The sequence below is a fragment of the Cuculus canorus genome, chromosome 23 (genome assembly GCF_017976375.1).
Source record: "Cuculus canorus isolate bCucCan1 chromosome 23, bCucCan1.pri, whole genome shotgun sequence".
Taxonomy (NCBI): Eukaryota; Metazoa; Chordata; class Aves; order Cuculiformes; family Cuculidae; genus Cuculus; species Cuculus canorus.
The window spans coordinates 2,476,878-2,494,654 of NC_071423.1; the positions used below are offsets into that span (position 1 = coordinate 2,476,878).

Here is a 17,777-nt window from a genome sequence, read left to right on the forward strand (position 1 = left end):
ATGATCCAAGAGCCCTTTCTCCTGCGGCCGTACACAGCCCATATCCCACTCCAGTATCTCAGAGGTTTCCTAAGCGTGGAGATCAACGCACCCTCCATCCTTCCACTATGCCATATTCTTTACTGCAGAGAAGCTTTCTTGCCTCTCTTCCTTTTCTCTCTGCCCCTGGGCCACTCTGTACAACACACAGTGCCTCACCTCATGGTGATCACATCTGGAAAGGGTCCAGAGAAGGGCCACTAAGATGATCAGAGGATTAGGAAACCTTCCAAACAAAGTAAGGGTGAGAGAACTGTGTTTGTTCAGCCTTTAGAGGAGAAGGCTTAGGGGAGACCTTATGACCACGTACCTGTATATAAGGGGTGTCTGCCAAGAGGATGGAGACTCCCTTTTTACAAGGAGTTGCATGGAAAACACAAGGGGCAGCGAGGATAAATCGCTCCTGGGGAGATCCCAATTGGATTCCAGAAGAAATTTTTCCCCACGAGAACAGCAGAACATTGGAATAACGTCCCCAGGGAAGTGGTGGATTCCTTGACACTGGAAACTTTTAAGGCTCAGCCTGACAGGGAGCTGGACCATCTCATTTAAATTACAGATCACCTACAAGGTTGAACCAGATGATCCTCAAGGTCTTTTCCAACCTGGCATTTTGTGATTCTGTGCAATTTCCCTGCTTGGAAACAAGGAAAATGTCCACATCATTCTCTTTGGGACAAACACCTCAAGGATGTCTAAAAGAACAAACCCCCTAACCACAGCATCAGCTTGATGCGTTAAGTACAACCACAATTAGCCAAGTAGAAGAGGGGTACATCCACAGCTCCAAGATATCGTAACCATAGAGGCAGCCATTCGGTACTTGAGGGAAAGCCATGGGATTTATTTGTATCACACAATGATGAAATAGCTTCTAATCCAACAGTAACTAAGGAGGATGTTAAGCCACAGCTATTAAATGAGGTATTTTTAAATCAGCAAGCCCAGAGAACTTGTCTTAGAGGTTTAAAAGAGACCTGGCCAAAGTGTACTCTGGATCATTAATGTTGACTTTTAATAAGGCTTTGGAACACCAGGGGCTGGAGGAAAGCTTATGTTGTGCCAGAGTTTTAAGAGGCAAGAACAGGATGACCCACAATTATCCACCTGTGACCCTGACTCCTATCCCAGGTGAAATAATGGAACAGCTGTAAAAGAACTTCATTAATAAAGCATTAAAGGAGGGTAACAGCAAATGCCAGCAGCTCGGCTTTATAGGAAGCAGATTTGTCACTAAGTCGAGAAATTCTTCTGGAGTTGAATATGTACCTAAGCTTGCAGGCTGGATGTAAAAAGAGCACAAAGTTTATGCAATTTAAAGCCAACTGAGGCCTTAAAAAAACCTCAGCCTTCCTATCCCTGCAGAAGGGCTACGAAACCAGTTACAGAAACCCTGATGCAAGCCAGGAAATTGTGGGGTAAGACGGGCAAACAACCCTTGAGTCACCATTGCATGAGCAAAGGGAAAGGAGCAACCATCGCAGGAATTTCCCCAGTGGGAAGTGCAAAATGTCGTCACTCCCTGCTCCGGCTTTCCTTGGCTCCATACTTCACTTCTGAGAAGCCCATTGGCCTCTGATTAGTTTTGTCTTAAGTGAAACATCAACATGACATTCATAAAAACTCAATTAGTTGAAACCGAATCCATAAACTGAAGCGCACGCATGAATATCAGAGATGTTTCCAGGTACACACCAAAAGATGTGCTTCTGACGCTCAGGAATGGCAGCCAGAGCCAGAAGAGAGCAACCTCCTACCGGTAAGGGACTAGTAAATTCGTTACACATCGTGAAGGCTTTGGGTCCTCGCCCAAGGGTAAGAAGAGAAACGTGGGGGGAAATAAAGTTGCTGTTCATGTCATCTTCTGGGATGAAGCAATGGGTGATGAACAGCCAAACTGCCTCACGCTTTTAGGTCCAATATTACACAAAGGATGGGCTTCATCTCCAGCAACATCTCTGCCCTGCCTGAGGCTCCTTCCTGGGAGGTCAGCTCTGGTGTGACCTTTACTAAAAGGCCAATTTTCCAACCCCAGAGCCAAAAAAAATCTTCAGTCATCTTCCTCTTGATTCACCCCTGCCAGCTCCAGGTGGAGCAGCGGCACGTTGAGGAGACAAGTCATTCTTCAACTCTAAAACCATCAGCACATGGCTACGCACATCAGATATCACCCCTGCTCTGCCAAACAGCTGGGCATCTCGGGGACAGATAGAGGGGCTGGGAACAATTTCAAATCCCCCTGATGGTCATTGCTGAGCCTACATGACTTCATCTCAGTTACTGTTATGTTTTTGAGAGTCAAGAATAACATTAGTTTTCCATATCTTGTGGTTTTTGGAGGGTGTGAATAAATTCTCGTCCTGTGAGTTGTTTAGGTATCAGTAAAGCCAACGCAGCAGTGGGGAAACCACTGAGCAATACAGAAGGGCCATGGTGCAGATGTGGCAGGGAAGGACTCACCAGTATGACACATCATGAGGTCCTAAGAACTGCAGATACTTCTTACGGTCATGATTGGTCTACTTAGAGACATTTCCTAGATACAAAGCCTGAGAAAAATGAATTCACTATCCTTTTCTGTGTTTGATTTCACACCTTATATGCATGCATGAATATGAAGTGCCAAAAGACAACAGACTCATGTCCTTCCAGACCAGCAGGAATCAAATAACCTTCCAAATACTCCAGAAAAATAGCTCGTTGGCACATCAACAAGAAAAGCTTCACCATAGTGATCTCTCACCATGCAGTCTCTTCCAAAAGATTCATCTCAGCAGAAGTGTCATTTGGTCCTACAGTCTCCCAAAGCTAAGCACAGCTCAGAAGGACTTAAAGATAGTGCCTATCAACCTTATCTACCTCCTGTTGCTTGCCAGAACTCTAGAACAGCCAAAATCAAGAGCTACCTGTTAGGCCATGGCAATCAGAGGGCAAAACATACCCTGGAGAACACGAAATCAAAGCTGGTTCTGATCTCTGATTTCATTCAGCTCAATCCCCATGGTTGGCACACATTTTCACCCAACTGATACTTATGAATTCTCAGGGCTGGAAGTCCAGAGCAGGCTACAGAGATGATCCGAGGGCTGGAGCACCTCCTGTACGAGGACAGGCTGAGAGAGCTGGGGTTGTTCAGCCTGGAGAAGAGAAGGCTGCAGAGAGACCTTAGAGCAGCTTCCAGTGCTGAAAGGGGCTCCAGGAAAGCTGGGGAGGGGCTCTGGATCAGGGAGGGCAGGGAGAGGATGAGGGGGAAGACTTTGAAGCTGAAAGAGGGGAGACTGAGATGAGATCTTAGGGAGAAATGTTTTGCTGTGAGGGTGGGGAGGCCCTGGCCCAGGGTGCCCAGAGCAGTGGTGGCTGCCCCATCCCTGGAGGGGTTCCAGGCCAGGTTGGATGGGGCTTGGTGTCCCTGATCCAGTGGGAGGTGTCCCTGCCCATGGCAGGGGGTGGAACTGGGTGGGCTTTAACGTCCCTTCCAACCGAAACTATTCCATGATTCCAAGCAGAGAAGGCACAATGAATGGTGTATCCCAAAGCCTGTAGGCTTCCTAAACCCATGGTGGATAGGCTATCTCCTCCATCACCTCTGAGTTCCCCTTCCTACCTCCAAAAACATCTTTTTTTCTTTAAACTGTGCTCCTCAGCTGAGCTAAAGCCCACAAAAACACATGGAAAGCTTCCATTTCACTCAATGGATTCTTGAATCCAACTCAAGAGGAACGAGCCTCCTACGTGAACAAGTGCAGGAAGAATGGGAGGAGAAGGAGAGACCTCATTTCAGACTCTACAAGGGGAAACAGCAAAAAAATTACCTAAACCTTTAGGAACATATTTATATTTTGATTTCATGTAATATTACTTCCTGGTTTCCAGCACGTATTCCCTGGGCGTCCCCTATCAAATATCAGGCAGTATTAAATCACTGATCCCCGATCCCCGTAGCTCTCAGAAAAACATCTGTACTAATTTGTTGGTTTTCCTTAACACGAGGGCCAGATGAACTCCTCCAGGGCTCAGCCAAGCGAGATCGCTGACAGATGCAGAATAGAAGTGCAAAGATTTTTCCTTTATTAAAAATAAGGTTCCACTCTCCAAGCCCCGAGCTCGGGGTTTGCCAGAGTGATGAAATGACACGCGGCAACCTTGATCCAACACTGTTGTGGATACAAAAACAGGATTCTTACCTAACGCTAGCAAATGATTCCTGACAGCACATCCAAATTGGCAACGGCCAACAAGGTGAGGGGTCTGGCAACTGGATACAGCCCCCTTTCACAAGGGGTCTCCAAAATAACTACACGCCTTTGAGGCATTTAAGTTCACTGAGCTGTGAATGTAGCAAATCTGGCACTCTTCTCAACACCTGTAGGACCTTGACTTTGTGACAGTGGTTCAGTGAGAAGCTGTCTTCTCAAGACGGGCAGCAGATGCGAAGGTAAGCCAGTTCTTCGTCCTTGCTGATCATCAATCCAGATCAGCAGCAAGGGAATGAACCACAAAGCCCCACAAAATTCCAACAAAGGAATGAACCACAAAGCCCCAGAGGAATGAGTGAGGATCATCGTTGGTGGGCACTCCTTGGCACCTTCCAACTCTTTCTTCCCATACATATCCATGGAGTTAAACTCACTCTATGGATGTAGCGGGTAGTTTGCAGGAGCTCTGAGCAGCAAGTATCAGTTTGCTCGTACCGCTTTAGCCACGACGTTTTGCCTCAGTGGCTTCGTGCACCCCAGCAGAATTCACACAGGTATTTATTAAACATCATGCAGACATCCATCTCTGCTACTTCAATTTCCAGCCATCACAATAAGGAGATCTCACGATGTTCCTACATTGCAGATGAACCTGTGCATCGTCCTTTACCTTTGACCCTGCCTTAGGCAAGGCGCTGCACTCCAAACCCAGTTGACTGCAGCCCAGTTGAATAACCACCCTGCCCTTGAAACAAAGTTGTTTTCATAGGAAAAGCATCCTTCCAAGCTCAGAAGAATCCCATGGGAAGGTGCTGCCTGCAAGTAACAGTGAGGGACCTCAGTTTTCTCCCTGTGGGCTTTGCGGTGTGGATGCTTCTCTTTCGCAGAAGAACTTGGATGCTCCATGCAGGATGCTGAAGGGATAACGGGGCAGGCCTTGCGCTAAGAAACAGAAATATTAATCTCAGTACTAGTTCGCTGCTAAGGAAAGACCGACTTGCATGTATAACCTCAGGCACGTGTTCAGCCCCAGAAGACTCACCACAAAACTTGTCAGCACCACAATCCCTGCACAGGAAGGGCTCGCGTGTCTGTGCCAATGCTGATGGTTCATGGTGGGCATTCCCCCCGTCGGGATATTCTTCTGGGTGATGAGTCAGTCCAAATGCAGAAGACCCATAAGAGCAGATGCCTCCACCAGAAGCCCGAGGATGCACCCCAGCCAGGGGCAGCATCAGCCCATTGACAGGCTGGATCTGCTTCCAATAAACTTTTATAGCGTGTCAATGCTGCGAATCCTATCCAATAAAATTGGTGTCATAAAAAAAAAAAGCCTTGCAGTGCCAGTGTCTTCCCCTCCTTTCTCATTTGAGGACAGTTGGGAGGGACCGATTCAGGGGCCAAATTCATAAGATGTTTTTTTTTTTTAAAAGAAAAAAAAAACCACACTTGAAATTACAATGGGAATTTTCAGAGCCTCCTTCTGGGCAGAGCAGCCATTTGCAAAGTGACTTCATTTCCAGAGCTGGCTTCCCTCCCAGTAGTTGAACAAGCAAGGAAAGAAACATTCAAAAAGTAGATGGGTTTCAAGTTTTGTCTTGACTGTTTTCAGGTCTAACAGTCAAACCCCAGGCTTTACAGTTCCAGGCAAATTCTAGGATGGTTCAGCTTAGGCTGCCAGTCCTCAGCTTTAGCTCAGAAGAGAGGATCCTGCACAGCTTTGCCTTCAGTGGACACCTTAACCCACCAACCTGGCTCAGGCGAGGAACCTGAACCCCCTCAGCTGGCAAACCTGTAGATTCAACCCTGCCTGGACTTTCCCCAAGGAGCCAAGGTGCAAAGCTCTTGGTTTGCATCCCTTCTTCCCCGGGATGCACTTGAGTGGCAGTCGTTAAGGGCCATTTTTAAGCAGTTTAAATCCCTTTCAAGTCCCTGCACTCAGAGAAATGGGGAGCCAGGGCCATTTAAGAGCAATTCAGAGACCCCAGTAAAGCACCGACTGGAGACATAAGGACAAGGAGGCAGTCGGCAGACTCTTTGTTTCCTACCTTTCAGATGCAGATAACAATGTGCCCTGAACGAGGATGTTAAGAAAATAAATAAACTTGCAATGTAACAGTCTCTCTCAGGATATGCAGCCCAATTCCCAGTCCCACTGGCTGTTTGGGGCAGTTTCCCCCCAGCTGATGCTTGTCTTCAATGCCTGCTTATCACTTTTCCCTGGGAGGAGCAGGGCTTTGATAAAGCTCCTGCAAAAAAAAGCCCCAAGTAGGAGGAATTCTCCCTGCTCGCATTGTTTGGGCTGTCAGTCACTCCTGGCTTTGCTGGGAGTAACACTGGAGCCTAAAAGGGAACTGTAAATACCGTGTCCCAGCGGGTGTCCAAGGGAGGGGATTCACGCATGTAGGGTGCAAACAGCTGGAGCCACAGCCAGATGTTCTCCACCACAACCCTTTGACGGATGGGGGCTCACACCGAGATGTCAGCTTGCGCTTGTGTTTTAGGAAAGATAAGTCGCTAATGACCGCTGTTTAAATGATTCTTGGCAGGAAGAAACACACAGAGGACCTTTATGAAGAGTTGCTCTTTATCTGTCAGAAGAACAGCGCCAGTTAATGTGGCTTTTTTTTTTTGCTGTTTCCAGCTATATGTTGTCCCTGGGGCAGGTTGGGGGATGCACGTGGAGGAAGAACTGCTTTCCAAGTCTTCTAGACTAGATGTTAATGTCTAAGATGTGATGGACTGCTTGCTGGAATCCCAAGGCTGTATCTCTTTATACCACCTCCTCAATTTTTAAAGCGCTTTTGTGTCTGGTGAAAGGTAGAGGATTGACAGCAGTCGGTTTGAACAGGCACTAGAGAGGCCACGAACAACCCCTGCAGCGACAGGAGAGGCCATGGAACAACGCTGCTCAATACGGAGGGACCAGCTCAGACTGACACTACCTGGCCATCTGTCCCAGAGTGGGATTTATGGTGATGAATGGCCTCTGGTCAAACTGGTTTTCCACAGCATCCCAAGCAGCAGCTCTTCGTTGAGTTCCGCTAGCAATGGGACTGGCCAAAAAGCAAATCAAAGAACATAAATGCCCATTCTCCAGGATGCTTTGTCTTCTTGTGATGCCAAGACAAAGCCATCCCGTGATGAGAGGGATCTTAATCCAAACTTCTAAAGTCACTCATTCACGCTTTCCTATTTGTCTGGTATGTCTCCTGCCTCCTTGGACTACACACGACACAAGTTTTTGCATAGCAGCACATCCCATACCATACAGTCATAGAATGGTTTGGGTTGGCAAGGGACCTCAAAGCCCACCCAGTTCCACCTCTGCCATGGGCAGGGACACCTCCCACTAGATTAGGTTGCTCAAGGCCCCATCCAACCTGGCCTTGAACCCCTCCAGGGATGGGACAGCCACCACTGCTCTGGGCAACCTGGGCCAGGGCCTCCCCACCCTTAGCATGAAGAATTTCTTCCTAATGTCTAATCTCCCTTCCGATTTAAAGCCATTCCCTCCCATCCTATCACTCCATGACCTTGTACAAAGTCCCTCCCCAGCTTTCTCCTTTCAGCACTGGAAGCTGCTCTAAGGTCTCCCTGCAGCCTTCTCTCTTCTCCAGGCTGAACAACCCCAACTTTCTCAGCCTGTCCTCACAGCAGAGGTGCTTCTGCCCCACATCATCTTCATGGCCTCCTCTGGACCTGTTCCAACAGTTCCACATCACATACACAATGATATGTCCATCACGTCTTCGACATTAACATCTAGTCTAGAATGTGAGCATTTACCAGATCCCTTTTTTAAGAAGCAGGAGAGGTTTCTCTGAGGCCAGCGGCACAGTTGCAGCAAAACAGAGAGCATGAGAAACTGGGTCTAATCCCATCCTACATGACCTCGAATAGGTCAGGCTTTTTCTCTTAAGTCTCCCCACCTGCACGGGGCTGGATAGCCAGACTGCCCTACCAAGTGGTGAGAATTAACTCATGCCTGTAAAGCACGTCTAGAGACTCGGATGACAGGTCCTGTACAACTGCAGACTCTATTATATCATTCCACCATCCCCTCCGCCAAAAATCTGCCTTTGCGGAAAAGATCCAGACTTCACATACATTATTAAGTGAGGATGTCTGACAGTAGTTCAGCTATGTAGAGATGTTAAATAGTAATAATAATGGAACAATACATAGCTTTTGAGGCTGCTGTACATCTTCAAAGCACTTCACCAAAACATTAACTGATTACACCCAAAATGAATTGCTCGCAGCTGTTAAAGATCCATGAGGTATTCAAAAGAAATGGATGGAGCATCATCCATCCTGGATCACACAGGCGATGCGTGTGCTGTAGCGTAATCAAGAGCTCAAAGGAAATAGCTTACAGGGAGTTCAGCTTTTAGTGTTCTTCTGCTGTGCACCTCAAAGCAGTTTACTGTTAGAAAGAGAAACAGGGAGACCCCAGCTCCCTCCTCTCAACTGCAAGAGAAAGTTGTGACGGAGCCAAAGCCTTATTCAAAGTTCAATGTCATCCTGTTCAAACTCCTGTTTCGTCTTAGCAGAAATAGCCACATGCCAAACAGCTTAAGGTATACATGGTGTTTACAGCCACAAGCAGGAGAACGCAGACCTTGCCCTCTTGTAGTAAACACCGCAAGCTCATCCAACACCCCCTTCTGCCCACATCTGTCTTGATTTAAGCATGGTCCTCAACAATTCCACACTATGCTGAAGAATTAAGCACACCTCCCCCCAACCAGTTCACATCCCTGGCTTATAAAACTACCGCCCCCCTCGCCTCTGCCCATGTCTCCCACCTCAAAGCAGGCAGCTGGCAAAAAGCAATCTCAAGCGCGTAGCAAAAAGCTCGTTGCTTTAACTGCCTGGTAGCACACACGCACTCAAGAGAGCACCAGGGCACTTGCATCTAAATAAACCCAGGAGATGTATTATTTCCACATACAATTATTGGCTGGCTTTCCAGCGCTGGAGCAAGTTCTCAGCCCGTTCCTTGCCAGAGCACAGCATCTGCCTAGGCAGATGCCTGGAAAGACACAAACAGGGACCTGGCTTCTGCAATAACCATTAAGGTATAAAAGGTTGTTTGTTCACAGAGCTGTAGACTCGCTCACTTACAGCGCACGGCTGAACGCTGCCACGGGCCGGTGTTTGTCACTGACCCACTTTCTGGTTTGTCTACATTCCCTCAAGGTCTCAAAGGACAGAGCTCAGAAGAAAACAAGCCCCGAGATGCCTGAAACCAACCACCAATTTAATACCACTTTACCACAGCATTAGGCTTGGCCTGTTTAGTCTATCCCTTCCGAAAGCAAAGCAGCGCCACTCAGCTGGGAACACCTGATCTCTCCTTATGGCATGACAAGAGCGCGGCACAACAGCAGGGAAAGGATGGAGCACGCCCCAGGGCCAGGGGGAGCACACATGGAACATCATCCCTACTAAAACCTGCAGCAGTTGGCACAAATCAAAGCTGAGAGGGCCAGAATTGTGTTTTGGGGGATAAGGCTGGCAAAGGAGAGAAGAGCAGTGTCACTTGGAAAAGAGCAGGCAAGACACAGGTGAGGAATAGCACACATCTGCAAGGGCCACACAGGTCCAAGCCAGGAGCTTTCCAGATGCCAGCGGCCAAGATGAAGGTAGAGCAGCCAGCCTTGCATCTGCGCAGGATTGCAGCTTGAACCAGGAATCTGGGAAGTCACAGCTTGCTAGGAAACAGCAGAGCTACAGTGAGCATACACTGACCCACGCTGCATCTAGAGGAAAGAAAATCAGCACCTCAGTTTCTTCAGTATTAGAGCTCCCGGCATGCACAGTCTCACAGGAGTTTTGTTATCAGCCTTCTCTCCCATTTGCATGCCATATGCTGGAGATCATCCTGCCACACATCATCAACATCTCTGAAGAATCCCAAGGTGACTGCATTTAAAACGAAGCCTCCAGTGCCCTCCAGGAAAGCCAGCATGCCCTCGGTAACGGAGACAGCAACCTATGTAAAGATGAGCTATTTCAGAGCAGTAGCCTGTGGTACCCTGTCAAAGTCTTTGTGCTTGAGGGGAACATCATAACACATCTCTCTGGTTTGCCCTGAGTTCACAACACTCGGAAGCAGCAGGGCAGGTTTTGGTTTGCAAACCACATTCTAGTGGGGGATCACTATGTCTATCAAGTGCTTTAGGCTCTACAAGAGAGGAATCGCACCCTCACACTGTGTTAACCTAACTGGGTCTTAAAAAAACCTAAGGAAATTGTTTAAGCACACCCTCTGGCACACCACGTCAGCTCACAGATATAGGCTTAAGGACACCAGCATGGAATAGGGGCTGAAAAGTTCCTCCCTGCCTTGTGCACAGTAGAAAACATCCTCACAATGCTACACAGCATAGCAGGTCAAGAGATTCGGTAGGGTCTGATCTCAAGGACAGTGCTGCACTGGACAGAAGGATCCTGCAAGAGGCACTGTGGTTGCAGGTCAAAAGAAACATCTTTAAACACAACACACTTCTGTCTTTTAGGATTGGTAGCATCAAACCTAAGGCAGCTGTCAGCAGGCTGCATTGCTGAACTCTGAAAGCACAGTTTAAAAAACTCTCTGTGAGGCATAAAAGTGGAAAAAGTCAAGACCTGCTGCAAACTGAAGTACGTTGGCAGAGCTATGTGCGAGTTCCCAGGGCAGGCGTGAGCTGTGCCCAGAGCCAAGTGATGGCTCAGACACAGGCTGGGCTTGAGGTGTTTCTTTTGGGCACCCCTCGCCTCAAACACTGCAGGAGGGTCTGTACACCCACACGGTCAGGGAGGAGAAACACGGAAGGGCAAAGCACACGCAGCACCTGCTTGGGCTGTGCTTGGATCCAGTCAACACTGTCAGCCTCTCACTTGAAAAAAACCACCACGAATACAATTTCTCCCATCCAAACCTCTCTCCTTCCCTCTCTGAGCTCATTCATGGCTCAGGCTCCGGGACAGCTGCCGGGTTGCCAAGTCGCCCCAGCTCAGTGAAGCACAGAGGAACACGATCGGGATGATAGCTGGGCCAGCTGTTCGAAATCACTGCAGGACTCAAAACTACTAAAGAAGAGACCAAGTAGGGGGAAAAATAAACCAGCAGAAAGCTCCTCAACTCCTTTCCCTCTGCCTGGACATCGTGGTTTCATTGTTACCACTACCCTTAAATAGTTAAGTGAGCCCTGGCCAACATGACAGCTCATTAAGAACATTTTAAAAACACACTGGGTGCAAACTGGGGAGCTCAAGGAGCAGGCAGGGGAGTTTTTCACACCTAAAGTGATTGTTTGGAACGCAGCTCAGCTCAATAGAAGTGACCTGGATCCTGACTGGGACCAGTGCCAGAGGATGCTGGTGTGATGTCCTCCCTCCAGGCATCAGCAAAGCCACTCTGAAGGCCATGGTACTGCGGGAAGACAAGCTGTGTGTCCAGGACCTGCAGGTACAGGAGGGCTCAGATATAGAGGCTTTGCTTCCAAGAGTTGCCCAACTCAGCCTACAACCTCAACTCAAAGCCAGAATGTTACCTCTACAAGAAAAGCCTTTTTTCACTACAGGGAGTTACAGTCTCGCACAATAAAATCCACCAAACTCATTTGAAAACACCATTTTGTTTAAATTAGAGCACATTAAAGTGGGCAACAATACCCTCGTCAGTGTTTATGGGAAGCATGTTGTCTTCCCATGGTGACTTACACAGTGGGCTACTGAATGTCCTCAACTGACACCAAACATCAAAGGGATATTGAGAGAATGGAGAAGAGCAGGATGTCTTCTCCCTGAATGCATCAGGACCAGGAAAGGCACAAGCTAAAGAGCTCAGCAAGGAAAATGGGATTTTGAGACGCAAATCATCCCAGGAGCCCCCCCTGACAGTAGTCAGGCCACTGCCTGGGCTTGTTCTCCCCAAAAGAAGACAGTGGGCAGCTGGTCAGGAACCTTCATGCCCAAATACCAGATTCTGCATGGGATACCCCTCGCCAAGAGGAAGAGGGTCTGTTCCTGCACATCAGGGTGGGATGAGGCTTGGATGCCATCATTGCTGGTGTTGGTGACAGAGGACTGCGTGGGAAGCTGAAGGAGAGCAGCAGTACTCAGGCAGTTAAGAATATTTTCTCAGCATATCACTTTACTGCTGCTTCACAGCCCTCGAGGCAGGTCTTCCCAGCCCCTCTGTGCTCAGCAGGCAGGATGGGCCCTTACAGCTGATTTCAATTTTAGCCATCACCAGGGGCTAATGTTATTGTTCCACTTTCCCTCTGCTCTCTGGCTGGCAAGGGTTGTCTCAGTGGCCACTCTCCCTCCACTCCCCACCACTCACGTGGGACCCAAGCCAAGACACAAAAGCCTGGCAGTTTCCCCTCAAGATTTGAGGTGCCTCCCTGCTTTTGGGGTGGGAAGGGGGCCAAGCTGACGTGCTGCTCCATCTGCACTACCAATGCCAGCCCCACCAGATTTATCCCAAGCATCAGGACCCATACGACGCACCTCCACACCTCCTTTGTGCTGTGCTAACTCCAGAGAGAAACAGCAGAGCCCCAGGCTGTCAGCTCCATTTAAGCTCTGCTGCAGGCACATCTGATGAAGCAAAGCCAGAGGTTATACTCCCCATTACAAAGCTGGAAGTAAAGTTGCAAGAAAAAAAACTCAGAGCGGACACAGTTCTAGGCTGTGCCTGTCATCACGATGCCTCCTGAGGTGTTTCCACCATCATCTCCCTAACATGCAGCGGTGTTTCTCTGCAGAGTGTTTCTCCAGCACAGAACCCATCCCATCTTTACTCCCTGCATCAAGGCAGTGTGTTAACCCCAGCGTGCGGCCATCCAGAACCTCACATTAACACTAACTCTTGCACACAGCTGCCCAGAACCCCCAGCCCATCCTGGCTGGAAGTTATGCACGGGTGTTTCACAGGGGATAGGGAGGGGACTGCACCTCCTGTTCAAGACACTCTTGGCTCTTCAGAAGAAGCAATCATTGCACATACATTTCAGCAAACCCATGGGCTCCCACATCCTCTCAGCACATTAAGAAACAGCTGACTAGTTCGTTATTAGAGAGTCTGGTCCAGATGCACTCCTCCCTTCCTGTCCTCTGCCTTCCAGAAAGCTGGTCTGTCCCTCTGGAGGAGCTTCTCACCTACAGCAAAGGCTGTGGCTAAGAGAGCTGAAGGGTTTCTTATTTTTGGTGAGAACAGGAGCCACTATAACCTCTCTCCTGTCACTGATTTTCTTTGCCAAGCCTCCAGCAGAAGCACTCTGATGGCTTCCTAGCCTCATTACAGCCCCAGCTTCCTTCACCGCTTCTTCCCACTCCACAAGCTCATTCCCACTGTCTCCAGGTGCACGATACAAGCATGCTTCTGCCTAAACACTACTCCTGGGCGACTGGCTTCTTTCTCTTCCATTCCTTTATCCTCTGAGGCTTTGCTACGTGCACAGAAGACAGGACAGATGTACAGGCTGCTGCAGCCCAGGGTGCTCTGTGGGACAGTAACTGCAGGATGAGGTAAGGCAGATGGAAGTGGGTGCTCCAGGCTGAAGGGAAGGACAGCCGAGGCTGTTCCCAGGATCTGGAGCAAGTTAATTGATAAATACCAGAGTTGGACCTGAAGGAAAGCTGGGCATTCACAGCCAAGACAGACAAACAGCTTTGGAAGAAGCCCTGGCTTTTGTTGCACAATGTCTATGCAAGGCACTCACTGTACTCGGAGGCAAAGGAGGGATAAGCAAATGCACACCCCCTCACTCAGATTTGCACAGCTTAAACCACAGCTCAACACAAGAGCCAGCCCTGCTGCTCACCCTGTACAGCTGCCCCTGAGGAACTTGGCATAAGCAGCAGCAAGATTTCAGCCTCTCTCAGGGCTCTGAAAAGTCAAAGGCACACACCATTCTGTACACTTTCTGTAACTCTCAGTACTTGACAGCTTTTGAAACCTCAGGGGAGGGTCAGCAGCAAGGAGGACCTCAAGCATTCCTTCCAAAACCACATCAGAAGTACAACCAACTGCTAGGTAAATAAAAACTGCAAGCCCTCCAGTTTGAAGCCTCACAACATTTAGCAAGGCAACCTTGTGCCTTTCTGGACCCCTGTAGTTGACAATTCATTAAAAGAAAACTCCAGTTGGATCCCATCATCCCATACTTTCACTCAAATCCTACCTTATCACGCAAGTAGCAAGTCAGATCCAGCCAGGACTTTCTCCACTGCACGTGGTAGTTCAGGATGCTCTGACTGCTACAGAAAGGACCTGGAAACAAAGAGAAAAGAAAGGTATAAGTCTTCAGAAAAATCCAGGCACAACACACATCCTCCTTGCTACTTCTCAAGTCTTTAATCTCCTAAGTCACTGCAAGACTCTTTCCACAAAGAAGACATCAAACACCCCAGAAGAGCCACTTCTCTCATACCTCCCCTGAACAGCTCAACCTCACCTAAGCCTGGTTTATATGAACTCGGTGCCCTCACACCCCTGCAGGACAGGTTAAGTGGAGTCACAAGGCTGCCCTCTTCCTCTTCTGCAGGTGGTCAGCTTACTTCATTAGCTCTACTCCTCCTTCTTCTTTCCTAAACAGCCGCAGGTGGCCCAGGGAGCTGCCTTTTAGGTGCACTTTGAAGCCTCTCTGGCTGACTGAGACTGGAAGGTTTAGGAAGCCCCGAATTTTTCCGCTTTATCTAAAAAGCTTCATAAGGCTTAGAGAAAGTACAGAATGACTGTGCAAAAGATCTTATCTGAGTCATGCATGTGGAAGCCCTCTCCTAAAACACCTGTAAACCACACATACATTAGGTGTATGTGCCAATACGTTCACAAAATTACAGTTATTTAAAGAAAAATCACTGATGGGCGCTTCCAGCGGTAGCAGGGGGATGTAAACAAAGCTGCGTGCACACACACACGCATATGTATGTGTGCACACACACAAAACCCACGTGCACATCTCTGTGTGCAGATTATCTGTCTTCCGTTTGTCTTTGGCTTGGCTGCACAGCCTGCTCTCCATGGGCTCGGCCAGCAGATATCCCAGCTCAGATAAACACCAGGCAGCTGCTGGGAGCCAGAGATATTCTGGTGATTAACAGCTGTGTGGGGCTCTAAAACAGAGACCCCCCCGACCCCGCGATCCATCCAGAACAGGCTGTTTTGTTTCAGATTTCTGTTTGTCAGGCGAAGGCTGGAAGCGATCAGAGGAGATTCGCTGCAGAAGGCGCAGGTGGGAAACCTGGCGAGAAGAAGCCGTTGCCCCAAATCCCATCCCTTTCCCCGCACGCTGGCTGCAGCAGCCTGCGTTGGCTTTGCCCAACGCCTCTTGCAGCCACAACTGCCAAAACACCATTACTTATTTCAAGGTTTCTTGAATCCATGAAGGTAGAGCAAAAAGCTTACAGTGACCCCTGTTCTCATGGTGTTTCTGCTGTAACGTAACTGAGTACTTCACAAGATGGTCTTGTAAATCTTTCACTTTGGGCCTTTTGGAAATGGGTTCTTCTCTTCTAGTACAGACCTGCAGCACGTGACAGTCTTGTCCTGGTGGAGGAGAAGCTGGGAAAAGGGAGACAGACCTCGCTTTTGGCATAAGAATGCGGCCAATGCATAAAGAAGACAAAAGAAAAGGTTTTCAGCTGAAAGAGGGGAGATTGAGATGAGATTTTAGGAAGAAATGTGAGGGTGGGGAGGCCCTGGTCCAGGTTGCCCAGAGCAGTGGTGGCTGCCCCATCCCTGGAGGGGTTCCAGGCCAGGTTGGATGGGGCTTGGAGCCCCTGAGCCAGTGGGAGGTGTCCCTGCCCATGGCAGAGGGTGGGACTGGATGGGCTTTGAGATCCCTTCCAACCCAAACTCTTCCATGATTCTATGAAATATTATTATCCCGTTGTACTACGAGGAAATGGGATGCATAGTGACTGTAGCTCATCATTTCCAAAGACCAAAAGGCAATTCCCAGTCTGACTTTCCCAGTTCAAAAGGGGAACCACAGCCGCAGCAGGACTGCCGAATGGAAATCCATCCCGAGCAGCAGCAGTCTAAGATGCCTTGCCCACAGCTGTGGAGCCAAAGATGATTTGACAGAGGAAAAGGGTGAAAAGTGGGAAGTTGCTCACAATACGCCTATAAAGTCAAGGAATTAGTTAATAATGTGTGGTCTGAGAAAACAAACACCTCTCCCTATAAAGGCCCTAGTTCAAATAAACTGGTGCTGTGTCATTAAACCCCACCATCTGCATGCCTGTTTCCCACTGGGTCTAGTGTGGAATTTAAAGGGACCACTGGGTGGAGAAACAGTCTCTCAACATCAGCTTGGGGGCACTTCAAAATCCAGATGTGGCTGAGAGACACCGTGACTTGGACTCATCTCTGCTCATTATTTGCATTGAAACTTAAACATGTAGAGCTGAAAGTCCTAAAACTTTCCTGCAGGAAGCCTAAGTTGGAGGTGCTGAGTTATAGCAACAGCTTCTTGTCTACAAAATGCTGACGCCCATGTGCCCTAAAAACCCAACAAATGTAGGTGTGTAGAAAGATGGTTGATTGTGCCTAAGGTGATCGCATGCCCTGTGGAGCTCTCCTCCTCCTTCTTTCCCTCCCTGCTCCCAGCTCCATCCCTGCAATGCAAGAGGTAAAGCCCCAGACCTGAAAAAACAGGTCTGGTACTAAAGTTCCCCAAGCTTGGTGGGGGAGTGGAGATCCCCCCAGCTCTGCTCAGGTCGTACTTTCATGCCTGATTGCAGCTCATCAAGTCCCAAAGTCTAATAATGAAACAACTGAGGCTGAGAGCTCCCTCTGACAGCTTAACTGATGGTTGTAATTAGGGACCAGCCCACACAGCTTTTCATTAGCGCTGCACAGTACAAGACTTATTGTGACTCTTGTGGAGAACCCTGCTTGATGTCCAGGAAAAAGGCATCAAGGACCCCAGCCTTCAGGAGAAAAGGGAGCAGAAAGGCTTGGTGCAAAAAGGATTCATGAACGGCCATCAGAGATGTGTGTCAGGCACAGCATTCTGTTATGGTGGTACCTGAGCTCTTTGAGGGGAGCATGCAGGGTGTGTAAATGGACTTAAGAACCCATAACACAGCACGGTGCTGTGCATTCAGGTATGCAGCGTTTACAGAGAGGACTACATGCCCTTCATAGGCCGACCTGCCTGTGCCTTTCAGTGTGTTTTCAGTGCAGAACATGGCATTTGCATTCTAGTTGCACCCAAGTACATTTACATTTCATTGCAAGTAGCATATTCCTCCTTTTTTCATCTTCTGTGGTGCCCCGATTCATAGAATCATGGAATGGGTTGGAAGACATTCTTCACGCTGAAGGTGGGGAGGCCCTGGCCCAGGTTGCCCAGAGCAGTGGTGGCTGTCCCATCCCTGGAGGGGTTCAAGGCCAGGTTGGATGGGGCTTGGAGCCCCTGATCCAGTGGAAAATGTCCCTGCCATGGGCAGGGGGTGGAACTGGATGGGCTTTGAGGTCCCTTCCAACCCAAATCGTTCTATGATTCTATGATCCTCCAACCCCCTGCCACGGGC

At 48.8% G+C, this 17,777-nt stretch overlaps 1 protein-coding gene across 3 annotated transcripts in view; it reads right to left on the reverse strand.

Annotated features, from left to right (window-relative positions):
• Positions 1 to 17,777, reverse strand: part of SNX19 (sorting nexin 19) — a 138,518-nt gene that overhangs the window by 80,254 nt on the left and 40,487 nt on the right. For all 3 annotated transcript variants that reach the window (XR_008453427.1, XR_008453425.1, XR_008453426.1), the window contains exon 12: positions 14,417 to 14,505. The gene's annotated coding sequence lies outside the window, so the exon portion shown is untranslated. The remainder of the gene's footprint in view (positions 1 to 14,416; positions 14,506 to 17,777) is intronic.